Genomic DNA, 12,607 nt, shown 5'->3' with positions numbered 1-12,607 from the left:
ATGAGAGTTAGCAAAGGCAATTCTATGATGATGTAACAACTCAGCCCATGTGATGTCTCTATCAAGAATTGGACCTCAGAGTACTTGCTAAAGGTTATCATGTGTGTCTTCCAGCCATGCAGATTTGAGACAATTAAATACTAGAAATGTGAATGCAAGAGTCATGGGATTTCAGAGGAGCTAGAGAGTTTTTCTGTTTTGCACTTCCTCTTTCTACTTCCCATCTTATGTAGTATGAGGGTGACAAGCCAAGATCTCTAACACCACAGATGTAAACCCCAGTGCCTCACATATTAAGTTGCACTATGAAGTGCCTCCCCGCATCTGATAAATTACAGGTGGAAAGAGGAGCACTCAGTTCAAGTTTGATTCACTTTCAGTAAAAGTTCACAAAGACAGACATTATGAACAGCTGCCACAGCCAAAGGAAAATCTAACAGGATCAAGAAAATGAAAATTGGGAGGCCATTCTGAAGTATTAAATGTTTAGGAAGGGCAGTTATCAAAACCATTCAGGCAGATGATTTCCACACAAACCGTATGAATATCACACACTCTGACACATAAATACATGCATGTTAGCCCTCCATTTAAAAAAATAAAATAAAATAAAACATGCCTTTGTTTTAGAGCTACCATAAGCAGTGATGAAGCTAAAGAAAGGTAGAAAGTCAGGATAGCTTTACATTCATCTTTCTAACTAGCTTTACAGTTTGAAATTGGTCATGGTAGGGCAGTTTGAATTGTAGTCATTTTTGGTTTTGATGATGGTTTTTAATTTAGTGACTATGTTTCTTAGCACTTTGCCTTACTACTCCACTCAGATTTAGTGAATACCAGTGGATAACCTTCTTTCCCGTTTGTCTATCCTTGCATTTCCTTTCAGAATGAGAATTCTCCAGCAGAAGATTTTCCTGATGTCCTGGTGAGTCAAACTGAAACAATGACTGTGGTTGAATCCTCCTTGCAGTGTTACCATGTTGAATGTATTCTGTTTTGCAAACACTTAATCCTTTATTTTTAGGTTAAGAAGTTGGCTACATCAAATGTAAGAATCCATCAACATCTCCCACTAAACAAACAAGGGATGATAGACACACTGTATCATCACATTGTGAAAAAATTTCTTAAAAATCTCTGACACAGTCATCGACAGTTGCTTAATGGAAAAATTATAAAGGCAGACAAGCTTGACAACATGTGACCCCACAGGTCAGAGTTAACACGAGCTAAAGAGGGCTAGAGAGGCTGTAAATGCTGCTGATGTAAGAGAAAAGAATGTGCCACATGATCTATGAAGTTTTTATGCCAAAGCATCTAACCTAAAGCTCATCACATCTCGAGAGGTTCAGTTTCCAAAATTACAGACTGAAGGAGGGAGAAGAAGACGAAGCAGCAAAGAACTACACAATGTGACATTTTAGGATTTAATCAGCAGTCATGAAAAAGAATACTTCTCTAAGACAAATGAATCACTCTATGTAAAATCTTTTGTTGAAATGTAATTCCCATTTTTAAAGTGTTAAGGAGTAAGACCAAGTTAGATGTCTAAAAGATGGTTAAGGTTTGAAAATCTATAAACATTGAGGTCTTTTGGTTGCATTAATAACTTTATAAAAAGAGTAAGAAGAACTTAAGCTAGCAGTTTTCTTACTTCTTATGCGATTCTCTACCCTGGCTTGGGACGCTATGGCGCCCCCACCAGCAAGAAGGAGATTTAGCTTTCTCACTGTGAACTTCTTAGTCCTCATAACCATGAGCCAAATTCACCTGTATTCTATAGCAACAACCCAGCCTTGGTATTCAGCTACAGCAACAGGAAGTAGAGTAAGGCAGCACTATTCCTCTATATGCAGAACTTAAGAATGCACTGGTGGTAGACTTAAAGACAATTTAAAAGAAAAAACTCCTTCATGAGACAGTACGAAATCTCAGCTGGTGCAGGCATGGTGACCTGAGGTTAATCCCAGGACCCACGTGGTGGAAGGAGAGAATTGACTTCCGTGGATTGTCTTCTGCTCTCCATACACAGCCAAGCTAAATAAAGATAATGTTTTTTTTTTTTTTTTGTTTGTTTGTTTTGTTTTGTTTTATTTTGTTTTTTTAGTTTTTCAAGACAGGGTTTCTCTGTGTAGCTTTGCGCCTTTCCTGGAACTCACTTGGTAGTCCAGGCTGGCCTCGAACTCACAGAGATCCACCTGCCTCTGCCTCCCGAGTGCTGGGATTAAAAGCATGCGCCACCACCGCCCAGCTAATAAAGGTAATTTTTAAAGGGTCTAACCATACGCAGTATGTGGACCTTGTTTGGGTTCTGATTTGAATGATACTATATATCAAAGTTGGAGTAACAACTGAAATGTAATCACAATAAAGCACAATGTTTGAGTTTTGATAATGTTTTATGTTATGTGGTGAAAATGAGTTCTTAACATTCTCTGAGTATTTTAGTATGAATTTCTTCAAAAGGTACAAACGGACTTAGGCCTGGACCTTCAGGTCCCTGTTCTCAGCTCCTTAAAAGGCAAAGCAAGAAGATCAGAGTTTCAGTGACTTCTTACTACTAAGTGAGTTCAAGGTCAGCCTGGGTAACTTAGTGAGATCATGTCAAAATAAAAAATAACAGGGGTCTTGGGGATCTAGATCAGTGCAGCACTTACCTAGCATATCGAAGGCCCTGGGTTCAATTTCTAGCAAGGGGTGGGGCACTTGAGAAAGTTCAGACAAAACAATCCAGTTCCTGTATTGAATCTGTATGTTGGAAATTTGGAAATTTTCAATAATAAAAATCAATGAAAGACTGAAAAAAAAAAAACAGTACATGGGACATGTGGGACATGTGTTCCCTCTAGATCTGTCTATCCTACAAGGCATAGATCTTCAGAAGGGAAAACCATTCCTGTAATAATACCGAAGGTGTATTTTTGACAAATATTAGATATATATGTGCAAACACATATACAATATGCATGATCATGGGGATGAAAAAGAAGTCTTCTACACTTTTGGAAATATGTCTGGCTCTCCAGTTTGCCCCTCCAATACTTCCCTGTATTCCACAGGGCGATAAAGGGCTCATCCACAAGATGTCAGGAAAAATTGCTTTCTGCAGCCACTTCCAACGTCCACTCAGTACAAAAATCCAAGTGAGTGCTAAAGAGAAAATGTCTCGTGACAAGGTCAGGAAAAACAGATGAGAAATATGGCTTGTGATGAAAAACTAACAGGTGCATGCTTTATTGGTATAATAAATGTAGAAAAACCAGATGTGGAATCCCATATAACATCATGTTAAATGTTTTAAAGTATATCTTTCCCCAAAGAAGCTTCATGGGTTTTTTGTTTTTCCTTTTTCTTAGCTCTTTTTCTTGCCATTCTGACTGTAACTTTGGCAAGCTACCTAGGGACCAGGACAAGAGAGTTTGTGAAGACTCGATTTTTATATGAAAAGCAGAAAATCCTCTGCTGGGACCCATGTTTAAGCCAGAACGCCTCTTTAGGGGTATGAAGAAGCAAAAATTAGACAAATGCCACCTGGGGGTTCTCTGTGGGCCATGAGCCTGTGTGGGCCTAACAAGTATCAGGCTAAAGAGGGGCCAAATCCACACAGGAACTGAACAAAAGTGGTGGAGAAACACTGTAGATGAGGTGGAAGGTCTTTGTTTATTTTTCATTTTGTTTTTGTGCTTGCCCTCAGCTCCTAGAAAGCCTTAGTATCATGAAGAATGAAGTTAGAACTCATTCTACAAGTATACACATACGTTATAACATGTTATACAAACCTTCATCCAGTCCTCTCAACAAGTCCACACAGAGACACACTGTCACAATATCATCCAAGTATCTTTACTGGCTCCCATGATATCTCGTTTTATATGTCAGCTTGATCAGGTGAAGACTCTAGTTGTTGGGTGAAACACCAGCCTTGCTGTTGTTGCAGAAGTACTTTTCATAAGAAGTTAAGTTTGCAAAATAAGTAGTCTTCAAGTAAAACAGTTTACCCCCCATCATGTCATAGATCCATCCGACATGACCAGGGCTCTAAGAGAGAAAAAAAAAAAAAAGATTGTGACTGTGGTTCCTCCAAGTGGCAGGGAATCTGCTCCCAGGCTGCCTTTGAACTCAGCTCTTCCCTGAATCCCACTTGCTGATCCCCTCTGTTTCTTAGGGTAAGCAAAGCAACCAGTCTCTGCCCCTCTCCATCCCACCTTCCTGCACCCTCATACATGCCTTTGTGCTCCCTCAGATGTGGTCCAGTTTTTCTAGAGAGCTCTGATACTGTATGTCTACCATTGTAGGCCGTTGCTAATGTCTGTCCTTCCTCCATTTCTCCCATGGGACCCACCATTCACCCAGGTCAGAGGGAGTATCCATCTAAAGCACCATCCCCAATCATCTGGACCTCCTGTAATGCTTGTGAGTGGTCCTCCATCACCTCTGCAAATTCCACTACACCCCTTACCCGTGTAAATTAAACCTCATTCCTCATTTGAATTCCCTGCACAAGCCCTATACAATTCAAATTCAAGCTTCTCTTCAGGATGGTACTAATACAGTTGCTCACTTCAGTATCCATCCTCACCACATCTCCATATGGTACAAATGATCTCTGCAGACTGAGGCTCCCCGCAAAAAAAATAAATAAATAAATAAAGATGAAAAACTGGGACAGATTACTTCAGTATATGCTCATATGTTTCTCTAACAAATGAGCAAGCACATCCCAGATACCTCTGGAGCTTGAGGATATTAGATTGCTATCTTTAAGGGGACAAAATTAAGCTGGCTGTAGTAATATCGGGGAAATCCTGCAATATTAAATTTTTAAAAGATCCTGCTAGGATTCATTTTCATCAAGACCCACCAAACATGTGCTTCAGTTTGTGTGTTTGTCATATTTGTCAGTACTGATAGACTCAGAATCGATCAGCTGGCAAATCAGACTGGATGCTCTGAGCAGTTTTCACAGGACCCCGAGACATGAAGCTGCCTTCGAATTGGCGGAGAGTGGGCCACACACGCCCCGTCAGACAGACGTGACCTCCCTGGTTTGCTGCCCTGGAACAGGTAGTCACAAGGGTGGAGGCCCAGCCACAGCCTGTTGTTGCGAAGAGGCAAGCCGAGCAGACAGAGCCGGCCCCACCAGCTCTCCACTCTGAATGGAAGATGACAAAAGCAGTGAATGGCCCGCACAATATTGCCCCACTCTCCGAAATGATGCTACTTGAAATCTGCAGAATCGTCTTACTTTAATCCCCTACAAATTGCCCACAGTGAAGCTGCTTATTGTAGCAAGCGACTTAACTGTGCCAGTGCTCCTCCTAATGACAGAATAAAGCCCCCTGGTTCTCAGGCTGACAGTCAAGACTTTGCTTTCTTCCCTGGCAGAATTGTGAATTTTCGTTCCTCACCCTGATTATATCCCTTATTCAAGACTTACCTCTTCTCCAAGAAGCTCTTCAGTTATTCAGGTCGATGCTGATGCCTTATCTCTGGAAATCTGCTGCATTTATATCATAAAGAGCACATAATTGCACACTGTCATGCTGTGTTTAACTGATTAATGTGCGTGTGCACGTCTTAATAACTTCTAAATCATAAACTCCTTGAGGGCAAGGGTCTCTAGTCAAAAGAATACCATATTAAGAATCAACCTAGCCTAACTCTGCCGCTTATTTATGCAGTACCCTTGGGCAATTTACTTGAAACATATTTTAGATATGTGGAAATATCGCATATATCCTGAAGACCTCTGAGTGTTTCTGAGCATCCAGCTACTTTTTAAGAAGTGTTGGAGTACTTTACTAATCAAAAAGGTTTTGCATTTTTGTGATATATTAGTGTTAGCAGTATAGAGAGAAAACTGCTAATACTATCTGCCTCATATAGATACAGGACTACATGTATTTATATAATTATACACATATCTAGTATGTGCAGTTACTCAGATAGATGAAATTTGAACAGTCTACCTGGAAGCTAGTGTTAAATTAGTCAGCTGGTGCTAGAGAGATGGCTCAGGAACTAAGAGTGCATCACTGCTCTCTCAGAGGACCAGAGCTTGTTTCCCAGCACCTGCATCAGACAGGTCACAGCTGCCTAGAACTCCAGCTCTACTGTCTCAGCACCCTCTTCTGGATTATGGAAGGCACTACACTCACACGCACAAAGCTACACAGAGACACAAGCAAAGAATTAATTTTTAAACCTAGTTGCATGTTGTCTACTTTTTCAGCTCAGTGGCTTGAAAACATCATGGATATCATCAGCTAATTTTTGAAAGGTTAGAAGCTAAAACTTTAAAGAGAAGGTCCCTGATAAATATTCAATGGATAAACAAATAGAAGAATTCGGATGGAAGAAAAATAATTTATTGCAGTTATCGGCAATGCTACAAAACATAAAAATGACAGGCAGGCTAGAAAAGTTCTAAGTTACCTTGCAGAATGTAAAGCGTCAAAGTCAAAGTATTGAAGGAACTAACATAATGTGCATCTGGCACCAAGGAAACCCAATATCATTGCTAGGAATAGAGAATTAAATTGTTACCACTCTCACTTCTAAGAGAGAGCAATGGAAGATTATGTGTTACATTCAAAATAGAAAATTGTATCAGCAGCGCAGGATGCCCTTTGGGGGAATGGCTGACAAAGCTTAGTGTCAGAGCGACTTTCATCTCCAGGCTCAGTTAAAGGTCAAGAACATACAGCTTGTGTTCAACATGGACTCTGACAATGGGACTGGATGCTCCCACAGATGGAGCATATAGCCTCTTCAACAATCTCATCAGGAATCTCTCTTGTGCCATTATTCACATCAAATATAAAGTTGAAAATGGCAGCCCCACAGCCCTAGAGTAAGAGTCTGATCTCATTCAATTAAGTGAAAATAGAAATGAGACCTTGTGTCTGAGATGCATGAAAAAAGACAGATATGCAGGAAAGACCTCAGAAGGTCCTGAAGAACTATTTGAACAAAGGCAGAAGTCCTATGCCCCTGTGCAAAAAAACTTTCCAGTAACATGAATAATGTCCATGGGCAAAGGACTAAATGCTGGCAATAATAATGATTCCAATACAGTTAATTCACTGGAGAAGATCTGTCTGTAAACAAAGATAAAATGCTAGTCAAATCTTATTAAAAATATTAGTCATGGGGCTGGAAAGATGGGTCAGCATTTAAGAGTGCTTGATGCTCTTCCAGGGGACCCGCGTTCAGTTCCTAACACCCAAAGCAAGTGTCTCACAACTGCCTGTAATTCCATCTCCAACTAATCCAGGTGCCCTCTACACAGTGCCCACACAGAGACAGACACACAGCTACACAGACACACAAACATACATATGCACATAAAAAAAATTAAGTGCTATTTGCCATTAGAGACAAAGGTTCTGAGCCTTGCAGGAAGTTAAGACTCCTAGCAGAGATGATGCTGGGGACACTGTCTTAGGCTGACTGAGGGAAATCCAGAAACATGGATTTTCAGCCCTTCGAAGGAAGCTGCTGCCAAGATCTCCATGAGCTTCCCTGTGGGGACCACCAACCGAAAGCCATAGATTTTTATAGCCATCTGGTTACATACTGACTTTATATTTGAATTTAGAGGGCGCATGCTGAGTGCCAAGCACCATGCTGGCCATAGCCATTAGTACTTATTTATCTTTTCTAGCTCACAGACTCAACAACCAATGTTATAGATCAGTTGAGGAAACCAATTGCAATTAAATAAGTAGCATGTTACAAGTGATCATGGTACAGTATAACTTGTTTTAGGCACCAAGACTCGGGAAATAGGATTTGTACCATTCTACATAGTAGAAAATTATAGCCCAATGTCATAAGTGTCTGTCCAAAAAAAGCCAGTGAGGTTAAGAGCAGATCCAGAACTTCATTCAGTAGGTCCCTTGACTCAAGTTCAGAATGTTTTCATTGAAAGAATTCTACCCCATAGCAAACAATCAACTTCTCTCTAAGCTTATTTTAGTGCCTTTGTTTCCTTTAGTTGTCAAAGCCAAATAACACAGGCTGAATCTAAGACAATAGGAGTTCATGTTCTCGTAGTTTTGGAAGCTGGCAGCCTTGGATCCTCACATGGTTGACAGGAACAGTTTTTTTTCCTAGATGGCCATAGTCCTGCAAAAGTAGAGTGCTACAAGCCACAGGGAAATGAAATGGAATTCAGCTACTATGACAATACCTACTACTTGGAAGGTCAAGAATGTTACTGAAGGTCAAGCCATGGCTTAAGGAGTCTTGGTGATATTTTAGCATATATATATACATATATGTATATATATATATATGTGTGTGTGTGTGTATACTGGATATATATATATATATATATATATATATATATATATATATATATCCAGTTCCTGCAATGATTTTCTCGTATGCTATGTATTCTTTATTAATCTGAAATGTTTCTCAAGCATTCTAGGCCATAATGGCTAACAGTCTCCTGACTTAAGGTAAACACCCTTCTGGAGACACTGCCTAGGGGACAACTAGGTGCATAGCTTTATTTCTTGGGCAAATGAAGCTCAGACCCTCCTTCCTCTCACAGGCCAAGTGGCATTCCAGAGCATTTGACTCAAAACAAAAGGATTTTTTGCATACCAAGTGCAGCGAAATATTGAGGCAGAATTCCTAGCTCTGAACAGAGTTGCCCCACCTGACCAGGAAGAGACAAGGCAGAGTTTTGGCAGATTGTAGGTGAGTTGAATTGGGTGAGGAGGGTAGGAGAAGAAGGAACAAAATGAATGGAGGATCAGAGGATGAAGATGAGGTCGAGAGCAAAAGATCTTAGTTAGAACTAGGACAATGAGGACAGGAAGAAAAGGGACAGAAAGCAGCTGAATGTCAGAACAGAACTGAAGTTGTGTGGATAGAATTCTGTCTTAGAGGAATAAAGTGGACGGATGTAAGAACACAGCGTTCTTAGATTATTTTCCCGCAGAATACCCCTGCCATTAGTAGTGTCTCTTCTGGGCCCTTGGGAAGGAAACTAAGAGGCTGGACCTCTAAAGTTACCGAAAGTAGAGCTTCTTCCTCATGACCTCATCTAACCTTAAGTGCTTTCTAAAGACCCTGTTTTAGATGCAGTCATGTTGCATGACTTTCCTAGGAAGTCTACCTCTATTCACCCAAGGCAGGGAGAAAAGACAAATAAATGATTGGTTTCATCCAAGTCCATTGTAGTGAACCAATAAGTATATTGGAAGTCGTCAGTTGCAAGAGCATGAGCCATCCAGTAACCTTGTCATTGTAGAAAACCTATCAGTATGGTGCCATCTTTGCCTTCAATCTCAGCACTGAAGAGGCTGAAACAGGTGAATATCTGTGAATTTAACACCAGCCTCATCTGCCAGCCAGAGCTATACAGTGAGACCCTGTCTCAAAAATAGATAGATAATAGATAGATGGATGATAGATATATGTTGTAATATATTGTGTACTCCAATAAAGCTTACCTGGGGATCAGAGGACAGAGCCAGCCACCAAATTAGACATAGAGGTCAGGCAGTAGTGGCACATACTTTTAATCCTATCACTCAGGAGGCAGAGTTCTATCTGTATCTCTGTGAGTTCAAGGCCACACTGGGCTGCATGAGAGAAACAGAACCAGTGGTAACACATGCCTTTAATCCCAGGAAGTAATATGGCAGGACACAGAAAGGCATGCAAGGTGTGAGGAAATAGGAACTTGCTCTCTTCAGGCTGAGAATTTCATAGAGGCAAGCTAGTAGCTAGCTATTCTGGTTCTCTGATCTTTCATCTTTCACCTCAATATCTGGCTCTGTGTTTTTTATTAAAAGACCTTTTAAGATTCATGTTATAGATAGATAGATAGATAGATAGATAGATAGATAGATAGATAGATAGATAGATACATACATACATACATACATACATACATACATACATATATAGATACATAGATACATAGGTAGATACATAGATACATTGATAGCTATACAGATAGATACATTAATACATACAAAGATAGGTAATAGACAGGTAGATAGATACATGGATAGATATATAGATAGATGATTTAACTAGAGGCATGGATACCAGCCCACAAAATGTACATCACTGGAGTCCCTGGGCAACTTGCCATCAGCTGTGGTACTGCTGAGTTTCTTATCTCTCAGCCACTGTTCACTGCTTTTCTAACTTTGTGGTTGGGGGAGGGGGCCTGAGCCTTGTAATTTTCCTGAGCCTTGTGATTATGGTGTCTTGTAATTTCATGAGTTTAGGAGCTTTCCCCCTTCCTTCACATGGAATCTTCCTTTAAACTGGATGTAACAGTAACACAGCAAGCAACATTGTGAGTGAAGTCTTCACCCTGTGAGTGTGGAAAGGCAGGAATCCACAGTCAATCCACAGCAATTTGCTTCTTAAGAACCACAAACCTCTTAAACCCTAGTTACCTTGCCCAGAGACATTTTTTCTTCAGCTCCGGCCTTCTAGCCTTACCCAAATTGCTTGTCCATGACTATCCCCCTAAGCTCCTATATTCAGTAAAGTAGTTCTTAAAATATTATTTTTTAAAAAAATTTATAGAAACTTAATGGTAAGCTAAATAGTTATATTTTATTCTATCATTCTTAACAGCTTAATAAATTTATGATAAAAGAGATGGTAAGAAACACAGATAGATGAACCTAAATTGATGAGAAAGTTTACCAATTCTAGAAACTGGAATTATGGAATAAAACAGAGTAAAGTTTCTGGCTCCTAGATGTGAACAGAAAAGCATCCAAAGATGCAGCCAGAACTCCCACCATAGTGTGCCCAACAGGAAGAAGAGGAAAAAAGAGAGGAAAGAGGCAGGCAGAAGAATAGAAAAAAAAGGAAGACAAAGAGAAAGAGGAAGGATTTAGAAGTTAAAGGGATGCTCCTTGATGCCTTCATTTATATTGCAGATATTCAGTGACATAATTTTCTTAGTCACTGGGAATGCTTTAACAATGCCATAAACTTGCCAAGCAGTGATGATACCACATGTCTTTAATCCCAGCACTTGGGAGGCAGAGACAGGTGGATCTCTGTAAACTTGAGGCCAGCCTAGTCTTCAAAGTGAGTTCCAGGACAGCCAAAGTTACACAGAGAAACCCTGTCTTGAAAAAACAAAACAAATTAAACAAATAATAGCAACAACAAAAACAAACCAGTACCATAAACTGGATGACTAAATCAATAGAAATTAATATTTCATAGTTTTTGAATCTAGAAGTCCAAGATTAGAGTAGTGGTGTACCTTATCACTGGTGATGGCTCTGTGGTTGATTATAGATGGATTGGTGGCTTCCTATATTAGGAGGGGGAAAGAGAGGCAGAGAGAGAAGAGACATTTTCAGGCAGACACTAACTCTATCAGGAGGACTTCATCCTCATGACCTAATTATCTCTCTAGGCTCCCCCATCTCCACACACCATCATACTGAAGATCAGTGCTTCAACACATGAATGGGGAGAGGATAGTCAACATATTCTAGTAGCACTCAAGAGTATGAAATGTTCATAAAACAAAACTAGGTAGGGTGGCAGAAGGAACAAGAAGGAGCTTTTGAAAACTGAAATGGTGATTGTCAAGATAAAACCTGTCACAAATTAATGGATACGGCATTGGCAAATTGGTATTGGGATCCCTCTAGGCAAAATGCTTGTTACAAGCATCACTGAACTCCTTATTCCTTGTCCCTTATACAACTACTTCTTTCGGTATCATTATTTACTGCTCTGTTTTCGTCTCTCACTACTACGCAAGTTGCTCTATATAAATTTTTGTAGTTGAAATAAATGGAACTAGAAGGAGTCAGTGTGGTGAAAAATAAGAGGTGTAAAGTGTGAAGTTACGGAGTATTGGACACTTGATTAGTAGAAATTTCAGGAAGAGATATGAAATAAAATGACAGGGAAGAAATATTCAATGGAAGGATTAGAGAATTATTATCCAGAGTTATATAGTTACATGTATCTCTCAACTCAAAGGACTTAATGAATAATGATCAGGGTAAATGAAGAAGAAACTAATTATTTTGATATTTCAGAATACTATCAATAAAGATGATATGCCAAATAACTGTGGGGAGGAAATAGAGAAAAGTACATTGATAAAGAATAGCAATCAGACTTCAGCAGCAACACTAGCTTCCAAGCAAGGTTCAAAGTGAAGACAATTCAGCCACTGAGTGGAGAAGAGAGCCCTGACTCTGGGGCCCAGTGTTGGAGTTCTAATCTGATTCTAGGCAAATCATTTAACTTCCGGTATGCCTCAGTTTCTTTTTCTGTACAAGGAAGAGCATAAGTAGCCCCTAGTTCTGTGTTTGTGTTAGGACTAAAAGAATCATCATGAGAGGACTTAAAACTGAATTCATTGCAAATGAATATTCAAAAAGCTCCTGGCACATAAAGGACTCACATAAGCCCTTTCCTAGGACGTGTACCTGAGTCTTTATGTGACTCAGGTTGGTGACTTTGTCAGGATGCTTTCAATAACAGAAGACACAAAACACATGACAAATTAGCATAGAAGTGATAAAGTTGGTTCATGACTTCATGTGATTGAAAAGGCCAGAAATGGGGTAAAGGTGACTATGTT

This window comes from Peromyscus maniculatus, chromosome 6 (genome assembly GCF_049852395.1).
Source record: "Peromyscus maniculatus bairdii isolate BWxNUB_F1_BW_parent chromosome 6, HU_Pman_BW_mat_3.1, whole genome shotgun sequence".
NCBI lineage: Eukaryota > Metazoa > Chordata > Mammalia > Rodentia > Cricetidae > Peromyscus > Peromyscus maniculatus.
Note: the sequence above shows the minus strand (reverse complement) of the source record.